The following is a 13,112-nucleotide window of genomic DNA, read 5'->3' as shown; positions in this document are numbered from 1 at the left end:
AATTCTAGGATGGCTATGCTTCCTAAATGAAAGTGGTTTCATGAACTGCAGGATAAAGTCCAACTCATTTCTCAATTGCCACATCATCACTAATCTTTTACAAGAAGCTCTGGAGAGCAGACTGAACAGATATTTCCATCTGCCTTTGTTGGAAGAATCATCCACCAGTATTTTACTATGCACTCTTCAGGACTTTGAATGCCAGCTATCTGCTATCTACAGCAGGATTTTTTGAAGAAAACTGTTTTTCTATCAAATCTGGTAACTTACAGTTTAATCGTACCACTATGACTTATTTAATCAATCATTATTTGCGACTCAAACCACCACACAATGATTAAGTAGCCCCCCCCCACATATCATACAGCATGTTAATATCAAACATATCTGAAAAATGTTAACTGCCTGTGTTTTTACTGGATTATTCTTACCAGGCCTGTGCATGGGAATGAAAAAATAATAGAGGTTAGACAAACAACTTCAGTTATGTTTTAAAAAAAAACAACCTTAAAGTGCTCATACCTACACTTGTACAAGACAACATGAAACCAGTGTTGAAGACAAAAAGCCACTTATCCTTCACTGTCATCACCACTCATTTAGATTTTACTACAATATATGAACATCACACTAGTTTCTGCACTGACAATGAACTTAAAACCCTGAGTCTGTTTACTGACCAGCACAGCCACAGATAAGGCAAGTTCACTTTTTCAACACTGCAACATGTAATTACACATACAGCAATACTGTAAATAGGCAAATGCCCTTTTTATAGATCATGTAAACATGTTTCACCTCCATCCCTGTCTGAGTTGTGTGGAAGTTATTCTTTGTTGAACCTGGCATTAAACACCCATGTAACTCCCATCTGTATCCCAACTCGCAGAGAAACTACACCAGAGGCCCTAGATGCAGGTATGGGAAAGGGCAGAGGAAGAAGAGGAGAAGATGGAAAGTGACAGATTGAAAAGACTGAAAAAAGGGCATCAAAGATGAAGAAAGGAGATGCTAGATAAAGATGGAGAGATCGACAACAGTAACCAGAAGAAGAGAGTAAAAGGTCAAAAGAGAAAGGGGGAGAGAAAGAGGAGAAAATAGGTGGACATATCTGGACCAGCATGGAAACAAGCACATGGCAATGCAGCCCAATAATATCTGGAGGGCTCTAGTAAGAAACCGACGCCGCCCTTCACTGCAAGAGAAAGAGTGTGCGTGTTGTACAGTAAGAGGTCATCTTTCACCAAGCACTGAGATCACACGTGGGCTCTTAGTGCATCTCCACAAAGTTGTTCAGGAATATATACAAACAGCTTTAGAAGACGCCACACCCTGTTCGCCCTTAGTTCCCACTGTCAACAACACACAAAAATGTCACTGTGTTCCCAAGACTCTGTATGCACTATGCCAATTTGTGAGGTTCTCCCTCCCCATCAACACCATTGCCACCCCCATCAACCCTCCCACCCTATCCCCACCGCTCACCACTTCCTCCCTCCCACCACTCTTAGTCGCTTTTCTGTTGCCATGGAGATACCAAGCCCTGCACCTTGAAAGTGTGCTTGGAAGGAGCAGGGGGAGAGACAGACAATAATATCCCTGTTCCCAGACAGGCAGACGCACATGCAAACTCTTGTGTTTGTGGAGGTTATTATAGCTGTGTGTGTCTATAGCATTGTGTCTGTGTGTGTCCAGGCATGTGTTTGTGCTTGTTTCTGGGAGGTGGGTGTCCAGATGTCCCTTGTCTGTACATGTGCAAACAGATTGTGAGTGAAGAAATAGACCTACATGGTCAGACAGGACAAGCAAAGAAAATCTGTTGTGTTCTCAATGTGTTGCGCTGCTTCAGTGCTGAACGTGGTTAATATAGATTCTAATTACAAGTTTTCATGTTAGCTGACACCACTACTGTAAGTCAATGTTCTGTTGTGTCATTCAAGCTAATTCTTAGAAAACTATAAAAAATTATGTAAACAGGCCTGATACTGCCCTACTGATGATGATAATAGTGATGAAGACAAAACCAAGACAGGGCTGGTTGTGTGTCCGCCCAGACCCAGTGGCAGCAAAGCAAGATGGAGGCACAATCAGAGAGCTCCAGGGCGATTCAGTAGGGCCAGGTCAACTAGATTGGCTGTGTTGTTGTAGCCTTTTGTAGTCATGCTCATACTGTTTTTTTTTTTTATCTCCTTTATAAATCACCTCCAGTTACAAACAGCAAAAATTTGATTTTTTTAAAGGAATGTTTTTAATAAAAGGACTTTCAAAATTTGGAGATAAGCACAATCTTGTTTGCTCAGATTTGTCTTTTATTGGCCTGATCAAGTGCTGTAAGCTCAGTTGCTGTAGCCCACCCAAGTATTATGCATCTTTTCTTTCTAACAACTTGGCAATGCCGGATGTGTCTAGGGGTATATGGAGGGAGCATATGCCACATTGTGTCCTGCAGGACCAACATGGCTGGTCTCTCCAATGACTTCTGTGGTTCTAGCAAGGTCAGGCAGCAGGCCACCATGTGTCCGCATGTATTAGTATGCCTTATGAGTGCAAGGACAGGTGTTCGCAGTGTCTGAGAGGTTACATGATGAGGCATCAAAACCCCATAGCAGCACATCAGACCATGGCCATGAACCCCGACATGGGGGGCCGGTGAAATTAAATTCACATACTGTAAATCCACATGGAGAGGAATGGACAGGAAATTGGAGGTGTGTGCACACAGTTATTAAACTGAAACATGAATTAGGGTGTCACTAGACCAACTCCAGAATATACAGTGCCTATAAAAAGTATTCACCCCCTTGGATGTTTTACCATTTTACTGATTTTATAAATCAGTCATGGTCAATATAATTTGGCTTTATTGACAAAAAAAAAAAAAATACAAAAAAACCCCTTTAATGTCAAGGTCAAAACAGGTTTCTACAAAGTGAGGTCAATTAAATAAAAATATGTAATGGGAAATGAGGTATTGCATAAATATTCACCCTTTTTAAAAATGACTGACCTTCAGTCAACTGACCACCAGAAGTCCAGCCAACCTGGGCTAGTAGTCTCATAATTAGTGAAATGGGGATCACCAGAGTGCAGTGAATGTGTCTCAACTGATTGTAGTGTAAAGACACTTGTGTCTGGAGGTTTTAGTCACTGGTTAATCAGTATTCCTGACTACCATTACACCATGAAGACAAAAGAACGCTCCAAGCAACTCAGAGAAAAGGTTATTGAAAAGTATAAGTCAGGGGATGGATACAAAAAACAATGAAATGGAAGGAATATGGCACATGTCTAAATCTGTCTAGATCAGGCCGTCCTCACAAACTGAGTGACCATGCAAGAAGGAGACTAGTGAAAGAGGCCACAGAGACACCTATGACTACTCTAAAGGCGTTACAAGCTTCAGCAGCTGAGATGGGAGAGACTCTGCATACAATAACTATTCCCCGGGTTCTTCACCAAAGTGGCAAAGAGAAAGACACTGTTGAAGACACTCATTAAATTGTGACTAGAGTTCACCATAAGGCATGTGGCAAACTCCATGGTCAAGTGGAAGAAAGTTCTTTGGTCTGATGAGACCAGAAATGGTGCTTTCTGGTCATCAGACAAAACATTATGTTTGGCGGACACCAAACACTGCACATCACCACAAACACACCATCCCCACTGTGAAGCACAGTGGTGGCAGCATCATGCTGTGGGGATGCTTCTTGGCAGCCAGCCCTGGAAGGCTTGTAAAGGCAGAGGGTAAAATGAACATGGCAAAATATAGAAAAATCCTGGAGGACAAACTTATTCAATCTGCAAGAGACCTACGGCTTGGAAGAAGATTTATTTTCCAGCAGGACAATGACCCAAAGCATACAGCGAAAGCTACACAGAAATGGTTTAAAGACAACAAGATGAGTGTCCTGGAGTCAAAGCCCAAACCCTCAATCCAATAAAAAATTTGTGGCTGTTCACGCCTGATCCCCGTGCAACCTGGCAGAGCTTGAGCAGTTTTGCAAAGAAGAATGGAGTAAAATTGCAGTGTCCAGATGTGCAAGCCTGACTGAGACCTATCCACACAGACTCAGTGCTGTGATTGCAGCGAAAGGTGCATCTACTAAATACTGACGTGAATATTTATACACACACATTTCACATTGCATATTTTTATTTGACATTACTTTGTAGAAACTTGTTTTCACTGACAGTTTTTTTTTTTTTGTAGTTTTTTTTGTCCAAAAAGCCAAATTACATTGACCATGATTGATTTATAAAAATCAATAAAAAGGGTAAAACATCCAAAGGGGTGAATACCTTTTATAGGCACTGTACAAATAAACAGGCTTAGTTGTGAGGAGCAGAAATAATTCATATATCAACAAGCAGGCCAGGCAAACAGCTTAGACCTACAGCAGACTGAATCAGAAAATTGGGAGCAACTAGAGAGTTCCTACACAAATCAGGCAGACAGGAACCTAGGGACAGATTCTCACCAGAAATCCAAAAAACAAAAGGCCTGTTGTGCATATCAATCCAGCAGTTAGGGCAGGGGAAAAGCAGGATTGAAGTTCAAGGAACAAAACGGGTCAAAACTGCAGAGAGAACAAATGCTGGAGAGCTGACGACAGACAAGTTCATTGACAACAATCTGGCAGTGAGAGAGTGCTCTGAGTTTTGTGCTGGCTGGCAGATTACAGTAATGGAAGGCAGGTGAGTGTGAGGAAAACAGGGTGAAGCAGGTGATAAGAGCAGGAAGAGGAGAACAAAGACAGGGCTGGGTCTTACACAATGGGGAAAACAGAGACAGGACCAGGACAAATGTGTCTGTGCCTAGGTATAGTGATCATCATGTACGACAGTTAAAAACAGGAAGAGAAATGGACTTGGGTGGTCATATCTTTCATTTTTTTATTCACTGGGACTGTGATACAAACAGTGGCTTCCACAAACTATAACCAATGTCTGAATCCATGCAAAACTATGTTATCTAACCTCTCAGTGGGTGCCTATGGTCGATTTTCCTTCATGCCCTTTCTGATAAGTGATCAACATGGACCTGGAGAATAGGGGCATGCTTGTTTCTGCATCACTGGCATCTAACTCAGCTCTGCTTCAACTGAGTAATGAAGTGTGTTTTACTTTAAAGTATTACTACATAAAAAGGAAGAGGTAACTAAACTACAAAAATACTCTTCACAAAAACTACCCCAAATTTTGCAGCCAGCTGTTACAAATAAGCTCTTTTTTAAATGTCTCTTTTCCAACATTAATGTTTCTTAATCTTCTGTTCTCTTAAGAAGATTACATTTCAATTTTTTTATTTTTCTGGATGATGTTAATCTTTGTACCTGGCTCATGTTAGTGCAATGGAAAAGTGGATTTTCCCCGGCTGCCTCAAGTCAAAGCAAGCCGGGATGATCGAAGGCAGTCCAGCCTGTAATCCCAACAGTGCCTTGTCCCAGAAAGAGGCAGCTGTGCTGGGGCAGACAGATTCTGCTTCTTGATCTCTGTGGCACAGTGGTAACTGAATTTAACCTGACCACAGGAAGCTCAATGTCCTGCCCAAAATGAGTACTATTGTTGTACTGTAATTATCAGTGGGAAAGTACTGAGGGGGTTAAAGAGAGCAAAAGAAGGAAAGGAGGAGTCCATGCCATGTAATGGACAAACACGGGTTTTCTTTAAAGCTCTTGTCACGTGATCGAGTCAGAGAGTGCACAAAGGGGGCAATACTGGCAGAGAGAAAATGTCATCCACTGTGTTAAGTGTGTTTTCACAGTGACAGCTGGGAAATCTGGAAGAATTTTGCCTAGCAGTTCAGTAACAGGAATGCTTTCCTTGGACCTCTAGACATACCAATAGAATACACATGTGAACTGTTGAGATCTGTTCCAGGAAAAATGAACAGTGGTAGAGGCTGTGTGTAGTCAGAACCCAATCTGTTCTTTTACAGGAAAAAAATATAGCATTTTGTTCACATAGCAAATGACTGCACCAAATTCATTTCATTTCAATGCAGTCACTGTGATCAGTGAATTGCCTCTACTTAAAATTGTGTGCCTTGTATGACTTTGCTCTGGCACTAAATGGCAAGCCAACTTATGGCCTGTAATAGGGATGATCCAGCTGAAGTTATTGGTCCTTAATGGAGAAAGTTATCATTTTAGCTAATGCTGATTCATATACTCTTTCAATAGTAAACTAAAAACTGCAAAAGCCTTGGTGTGACTTGTTTCCTACTGTTGCAAGAATGATAAACAGTTGCACTGTGATAATTAAATGCATTATACAAATGTACTACAGGGGCATGAGATCACTTCTTGACACGTTTCAATAATTAAAACAAACTTGCAGCCCAGGTGCATGTGAGCACCCTTTAGTACTCCGCCAATAATTGTAATTTGTGAGCAACAGTACTTAGACGCTGCCACCATAAGCAGTCTTCTCAACTCATTATGAAACCGGCCCCAGATCATTAAAATGCCAACGTGTCTAAATGCAGCACAGGGCATTGCTCAGCAAACATGCTCCTGTTCTGACTACCGTTTGCCTTCTTCATACAGTAGTTTGCAAAATAAGCACATGTTCCTTTAAAGCCTTTTCTAAAAAATGGCTGTACAAGAACAAAAAGCAAAGACTTATGATATTCAACTGAAAAGTAAAACCACAATGTTTCTGCACATTGCTCTGTTATTGTGTTGACACCGGCTGGATTTTACTACTTGTTCCAGCTCATAGGAGCAGGTCGAAATGGACACGTGGCGAATGTTTCAATAAACCTGACAAAGGGACTTTTAGTCACAATGCTGCTCACGAGGTGGGATAATCCCTTGGAGGCATGCTTTCAGAAGAATGAGAGGTATGATAGCACACATGCCCACACATACACGTGTACTGTAGGTGCATTACCAGTTCTGTAGAGTGCAAGAGGCCCTGGTAATTGAATGGAAACCTTTCTTTTCCTCCCCTGCATAGCGTGGCTTCAGGGTCAAGGCTGACATAGTCACACGTGAACCATTCAAATCCAAAGAGATTGGTGTGACATTGGTGCTATAGTGACAAAAACAGAAAGGGCTTTTAATGATGCAGCACTAATGTATTTGCATGAGTATAGTGTGGATGCTATGGAGTGGACTGTTAATTTGTTGCCTATTAAATAAATGCAGAGTCGATAAACATACAGGATGTTAGACAGTGTTTATCATTATATAGAAGCAGAAATGTGCGAAGATTTCCACTAATAAGGCGCAGTGGAGGTTATACGAGCCACCTGCATTGCTCGGTGTTAGAACATAGCTTAGTGAAATGGGTGATTTTAATTATTTTGTTGCGTTTCAGATTAAGACAAGGCAGAGAAAATGTCAACTCATAATGAACAATTGTAATGTTATTTGATAAATGCTTTTCATACTTCTTCAACAGAGAGAGATAAGCTTAAGTGTGATGTTGACCTCCCATGCATAAGATGCCAGTGTCTGGCTCTTCTTAGTCTGAGTATGACAGAAGGAATACAAGGTATGGTGCTCTGTGTGTAAGGACGTTATGTCCACATTTCATTTTGCATTCCTAGATAGTGGAATTACATAGCAGGTAGGGAGTGCTCATTGCACTTTGCTCTTTGCTGTGGAGACCTTTTGCTTTCTGAATGCACTGAACCCTTTCATGAAAGTTTTATTAAATAATTAAATACCACTAAAAACACATCTTGTGTTCTTGACTTAATTACTTCCAGAATAAAAGCCATTTACCATATTTTCTTTTTTTGCTAATCCACTATTGCTGCAAGTGATGTTAGTAGTACAATTCAGAACATATTTTAGAAAACATCTGTCATTGTAAATTGTGTACCTAAACCTGTGTTGTGAGAGCATATAGTTTACAGCATGTGAATCTTGAACATTTCAAATGTCCTACTCACACATACAGTGTAAGCGCCTGGACTGAGTGTAAAACCAGAAGGAGTAGTGGGTGTGTCCTGTGGTCTTTGACACTGGTTGCAGTTTCAGCTGGTTTGGGCATCTGAGGCCAAATGGTAAAGGAATGAGTGCAAGTATGAGCAAATAAGGGGGTTGGCTGACAAATTAGGGTATCGGAGAGGACAGAGAATGATAAATGGAGGACCAGGTAAGATGTCCCTGTCATTAGATGTCAAGACATCTAATGACAGGGAGCAAGAGGGGTGGAGGGAGGAGAAAGACTAGGAATTAGAGAAGAGGAAAGGCAGAAAGCCAGCAATCAGTCATGAATTATCAATGCAAACCAAGAGAACACCCATACTAAATCCCACTAATTTCTAATTATCTTTTCTTTGGCCTGCTCTTGAAACTAAGCCTGTGCTTTTCTTACTCAGGAACAAAACTTTTCTAAAGCAGTCTCCAGTGCAGTAAATTTTACTGGTAAACTGGGATGTGAGCCTCCTCAGACAGGCCTCACAGTAGGGTCAAAGTTGACATGTCACTCAAAACCACATCTGTTAGAAGCCATGTGATGAAGTGCAGTCATAAAAAGGTGGGATGACTACTCTCTTCCTCCAGTAGATATATTTCTAGTCTGTCAGGCTAAAAACTTCCATCGTGACTGGACACATCAGGGCCAATTCTGATAATCACTCATTATGTTCTGCTACACACACACACAGACATGAATGCCATAACTGACTTGACTTACTGTTCTTTTGTGCCAAGTATTTAAAAACAAGAGCAGATAAAACCTTCAAAAGACCATCACAAGGTCACAAATATAAAATGAGAGGACAGGAAGCAAGTGGAGAGTGGTGAAAAATACAATGTTCCAATCCATATTTGGATTTAAATTATAAATACGTCTTCAGATTAACATAGCTAAACATAAAACGTGTCATAGCATTATTGCTATGATAATAAAACAAACACTGCTCTAATCCTAATGAAGCTCATGATTTGATAATATTTAAAAAATAGTGGGACAGTCACGCTGCACCCGGAGCCATGCTATGAAATAAAAGAGCAAACAAAGAAAACACAAGAGCAGCCAGATGTTATGATCCATCCTGCACAAAATATTGGAGTCAAGCCCAAAGAGTGTTTTAGGTGTGAATGAACATGATGGTGCATGATTCATGTATGTTCTGGGCATTTCCAGTATGTGTCTGAGTGAGAAACAGTACAAGAGGATCAAGGAGAAAAACAGTTCAGTACTGTATAAGCAGCTGAAGAATGAATGTAGTGGCAACTTGAAAAATAGAGTGCAATCCAGGGTCGGCAGAAATGTACAACACAATACTGAATACTGTATAGTAAATCAGCCTCTTTAGAAACTATGTTCTCTCTCTTTCTCTCTCTCAGATAAAATAACTGCACTTATTCAATTCCAGCAATAGTGAACAACACAGAGGGCAGACACAGACACCGATATGACAATCAGAACTGCCCAACCACTTTTACTGAATCACTGTTAACTGTGAATCTCATGGTTCCAACCCCTGTTGTAGCATGGCACGCTTCCTTTGTGTATGTGCGAGCGTGTGCATATCCTCTGCTGCATAGAAGCATTTTATGCACCCCAACACAATTTAATTTAATCTCAGCACTTCCACTGGGAACGTAACATATAATTAAACTTTATGGAACCACCCTGCAGCTCATGCAGAGAAACAGATCATCTCTCACACACAAAGAGTGAGAATGCAAAATATTTTGTCCTTGCATAATCAAATCATTATATAACTTATGATTTAAAATTCAATACCTAAAAATAAATATTGATAAATCTGAGAACATAGTGCATAATTGAAAGAGCAGCATGAATAACCATGTAAATCATAATGCATCTTTTTTATTACATGAAAGGGGCTGGATTTCATTGATTTGATTCTGTGCTTCATTATTTCTCTATGTATATGGACAAACGCTGTGGATGCAGAAGGACCAATTATTAGGAATGATCCACAGAAACTGTGTCTGAATAGATTTTGTCCAACACTGTTCCTGTCTGCTCATAGCTGCCAAGCATTAAATGGTGCTTTTATTAGGTTGCTGAGGACATAACATAGTCAACCATGGTGCATAGCGTAGTGATTTCTTATTAGAGTTTCCATGGAAAAGCAGTGGTCAGGACAGTAATGCCTCAGTAATACTGGACTCAGAGTCTGAAGGCATTGTACTGAAGATAGAGGCTGATCAGAACTTGTGAAAACAGCAGAGGCACACGGGTTGCACCACAGGCATCGCCAAACACATGGGAGAAATAATGTGTCGACACATGTTCATGCATCATATAGAGAGATGCATACTGGGTGCCTGATGCATTTTCTGCACCTTAGAGAAAGGCCAGAAGGATTTTGTTGATGCATTTTTTGTATCCACCTCCTATATGGAACAAAGGCCTGCTCCCCTGAGACCTCCTGCATCTCCCTCTCCTCCCCTCCCCTAACCTAGTTTACCTGATATTGATTTATACCCAGCTGGCCACTTGTATAACACTGAACAATCTTTATGTGCGTGTGTGTGTGTGTGTGTGTGTGTGTGTGTGTGTGTGGTCAAAGAATCACTGCAGTGCAATTGGACAAGTGTATCTAGGTTAAGGTTTTACTTTTTACCTCAACATTCTTTGGGTGTGGAGCTTTGCCTCTACAAGATCCCATACAGGTGCAACCCAAACAAACACAAAGCAGCAAGCCACTTTTCCAAGCTCATTCATTTCCCCCAAGTATCTTTCTTCTTCTCTTTTTCCCTCTCCTCTTTAGTCTAACCCTAACAGCACAAATTAGGTTTGACAGCTTCCAGTGCAATACAACAACATCTTATGCTGAAGTTTTTCTAACAGGATATAGAGAATTTTTTAAACAATTCCATTTCCAGTAACACGATCCTTTCCTTCACTCCAAGTAACCTCAGTACAGTCCATCTGGGTCCCACACACACAATAACAGAGTGTACTGCCAATACTGCTCCTCACACCCCGTTCGTGTCCTTTTGGCCTTGCAAAGTCTGTTTTTCACACTATTTATAGCCATTTTTTACTTTCTCCTTCTCTCATTAGCTCCACCCATGACTGTTACACAATTAGCAAATAATGATAAATTCCTAATATGTGCTATTCATTTAGTTAGTAATTAGGAGTCACATGTGCAGCACAACTCCAGGGAAGGCAAACAGCTCTGGCTGTGCAGCACGGACTAAGAGATAGCAGCGTTTTGTTTGCTCCGCATGCTGGATTTGTTTTATTTGTAAATGTTGATCTCATTTACTGTTAAGGTTTAGGAAATTACTGGAAGACTTGGGACATTAGCAAGGGAGGCTGAGATGGTCCAAGCACAATTACTGTGTGGAAGCAGGAAAAAAAAGACAGTTATAAATGATGCTTGAAGGATTAGAGTTCTTATAGATTAAAGATGTGCAAAAAATGAAAAAGGCACATGTCAAAAGGGGATACGATTTCTGTAATCAAAACAACAGGGTTTTGTCTTCCGAATCGAGTACTGGATAGAATGTCAGAAACGATAAGCGAGACTGCAAGTCCTCACCAAGAACCTGCTATGCAAACAAAAATTACTTTTGCTGGAGTTTTGTGGAGCAGCAAACCACAAGGAGCAGCTTACAGAAGTTCTCAGTAATGCCATAGAAACAGATTTCAAAATTTATTAAGGATGTAATGATACCAACAACTCACAGTACAATATCTCCACAATAAAGTCCACGATGCAATATTTGTCACATTAAAAAAGAACAAATGTAAAAGGGCCTGTAAATAATAAATCAACATTTTCATATGATTTTTAACTTAGTGTTTTTTCTTTTTATTAAAATAAAAATAGCCAGCCATGATCTAACAATGTGCAAAAAAATTGGCATGAATTGACAGTGACACTGAATGACTGAACTGTTTGTGCAATTACAAAACACTCATTTTATGAAAAAAAATATTGCAACAGCGGATCTTGTAAACACAATAAATAACACTCACAGGGGAACAGTGTTTAATACCTCCTAGCTAGGTTTAACTGTTTGGTGGCTGTGACGCCCAGTGGCTGGATTCTCAGTACTGGACCAGTTAAAGCGGGCATCGCCCACCACCACTGGGGACAGTAGTGAGCAAATTGCTGCTTGGCACACCAGAATGAAATGAAGAAGATGCCAAACTACACTATGACAAGCCACATAAAGGTGAGATTTGTATTTTACTGTTTTTTAAACACCTTGGTCTACTTTTCAAGAAAAAAAAAGACTTGGGGCTGGTTCACAGAGTGGTTGGTTTTGCATGCATTTGTGCATCCAGCTTTTTTGGCCGTCTTTGGTAAAATGTTGTGTCCTGACTTTTTGCTAGATATATTCATGGGTGTCTCAGTTCTAAACAGAGTTAGTATTGTTTTTGTCCAGCAGTATTTGCATATTGTTTGTCAGTTCACATCTATTTCATTTCTTGAAATGATGCCAAACAGTTCTAAAAGTTGATGGATCATCTGCTATATCAGTTTCAAATGATGTTACCTGAATGCAGTTATACTAGCAAAATAACTAGGGCTGCATGATAAATCATTTTGTGAGTGCGATTTAGATCTCAGTCTCATGTGACAATGCTTCTGCCATCTTTGCATTAGCAGGGAGTTGGCTTGCATCAAGCCAAGTGCCCCTTTCCCCTGCATTAACCAATAGCAGAAATGATGAGCATCAAGTGATGAGCTGCAGACAGGAAGAGAGACTGTTTCAAAAACAAATCCAACTTGTTTGACAGTGTGAAAAATATTCTTTTCCCTCCTGCAACAATTTTTCACACATTGCACTCCCTGCCCTATACACCTAGTGCCGAATAGCAGCTGCGGCAGACTTAAATCACTTTGCGGTTATTAGTTGATGCAGCTTAGAGGAAAAACGAGTGCTTAGTTGGATGCAAGGGATCTCACTGCCATTGCAAACACAGCAGAATCATTGTCACATGAGACTGAGATCACAATTTATTGTGCAGTCCTAGAAATAACCATATGTAATATCCTGGTAGTTAAAGTCACAGTCCTACAAACATTTTTATAGTGATATTGCACAATTACAAATACTGTTATATCCTAAACATTTACTGAATTCTTTTGAGTAAAATGTCTGTAATGTGTTATGGTTGCACACCACGCAAGGTGGTGTGACAGAGAAAACGGA

Source organism: Monopterus albus, unplaced genomic scaffold (assembly GCF_001952655.1).
Source record: "Monopterus albus unplaced genomic scaffold, M_albus_1.0 scaffold282.1, whole genome shotgun sequence".
Taxonomy (NCBI): Eukaryota; Metazoa; Chordata; class Actinopteri; order Synbranchiformes; family Synbranchidae; genus Monopterus; species Monopterus albus.
The sequence above is the reverse complement of the archived record's forward strand: the minus strand, read 5'-3'. Positions refer to the sequence as shown.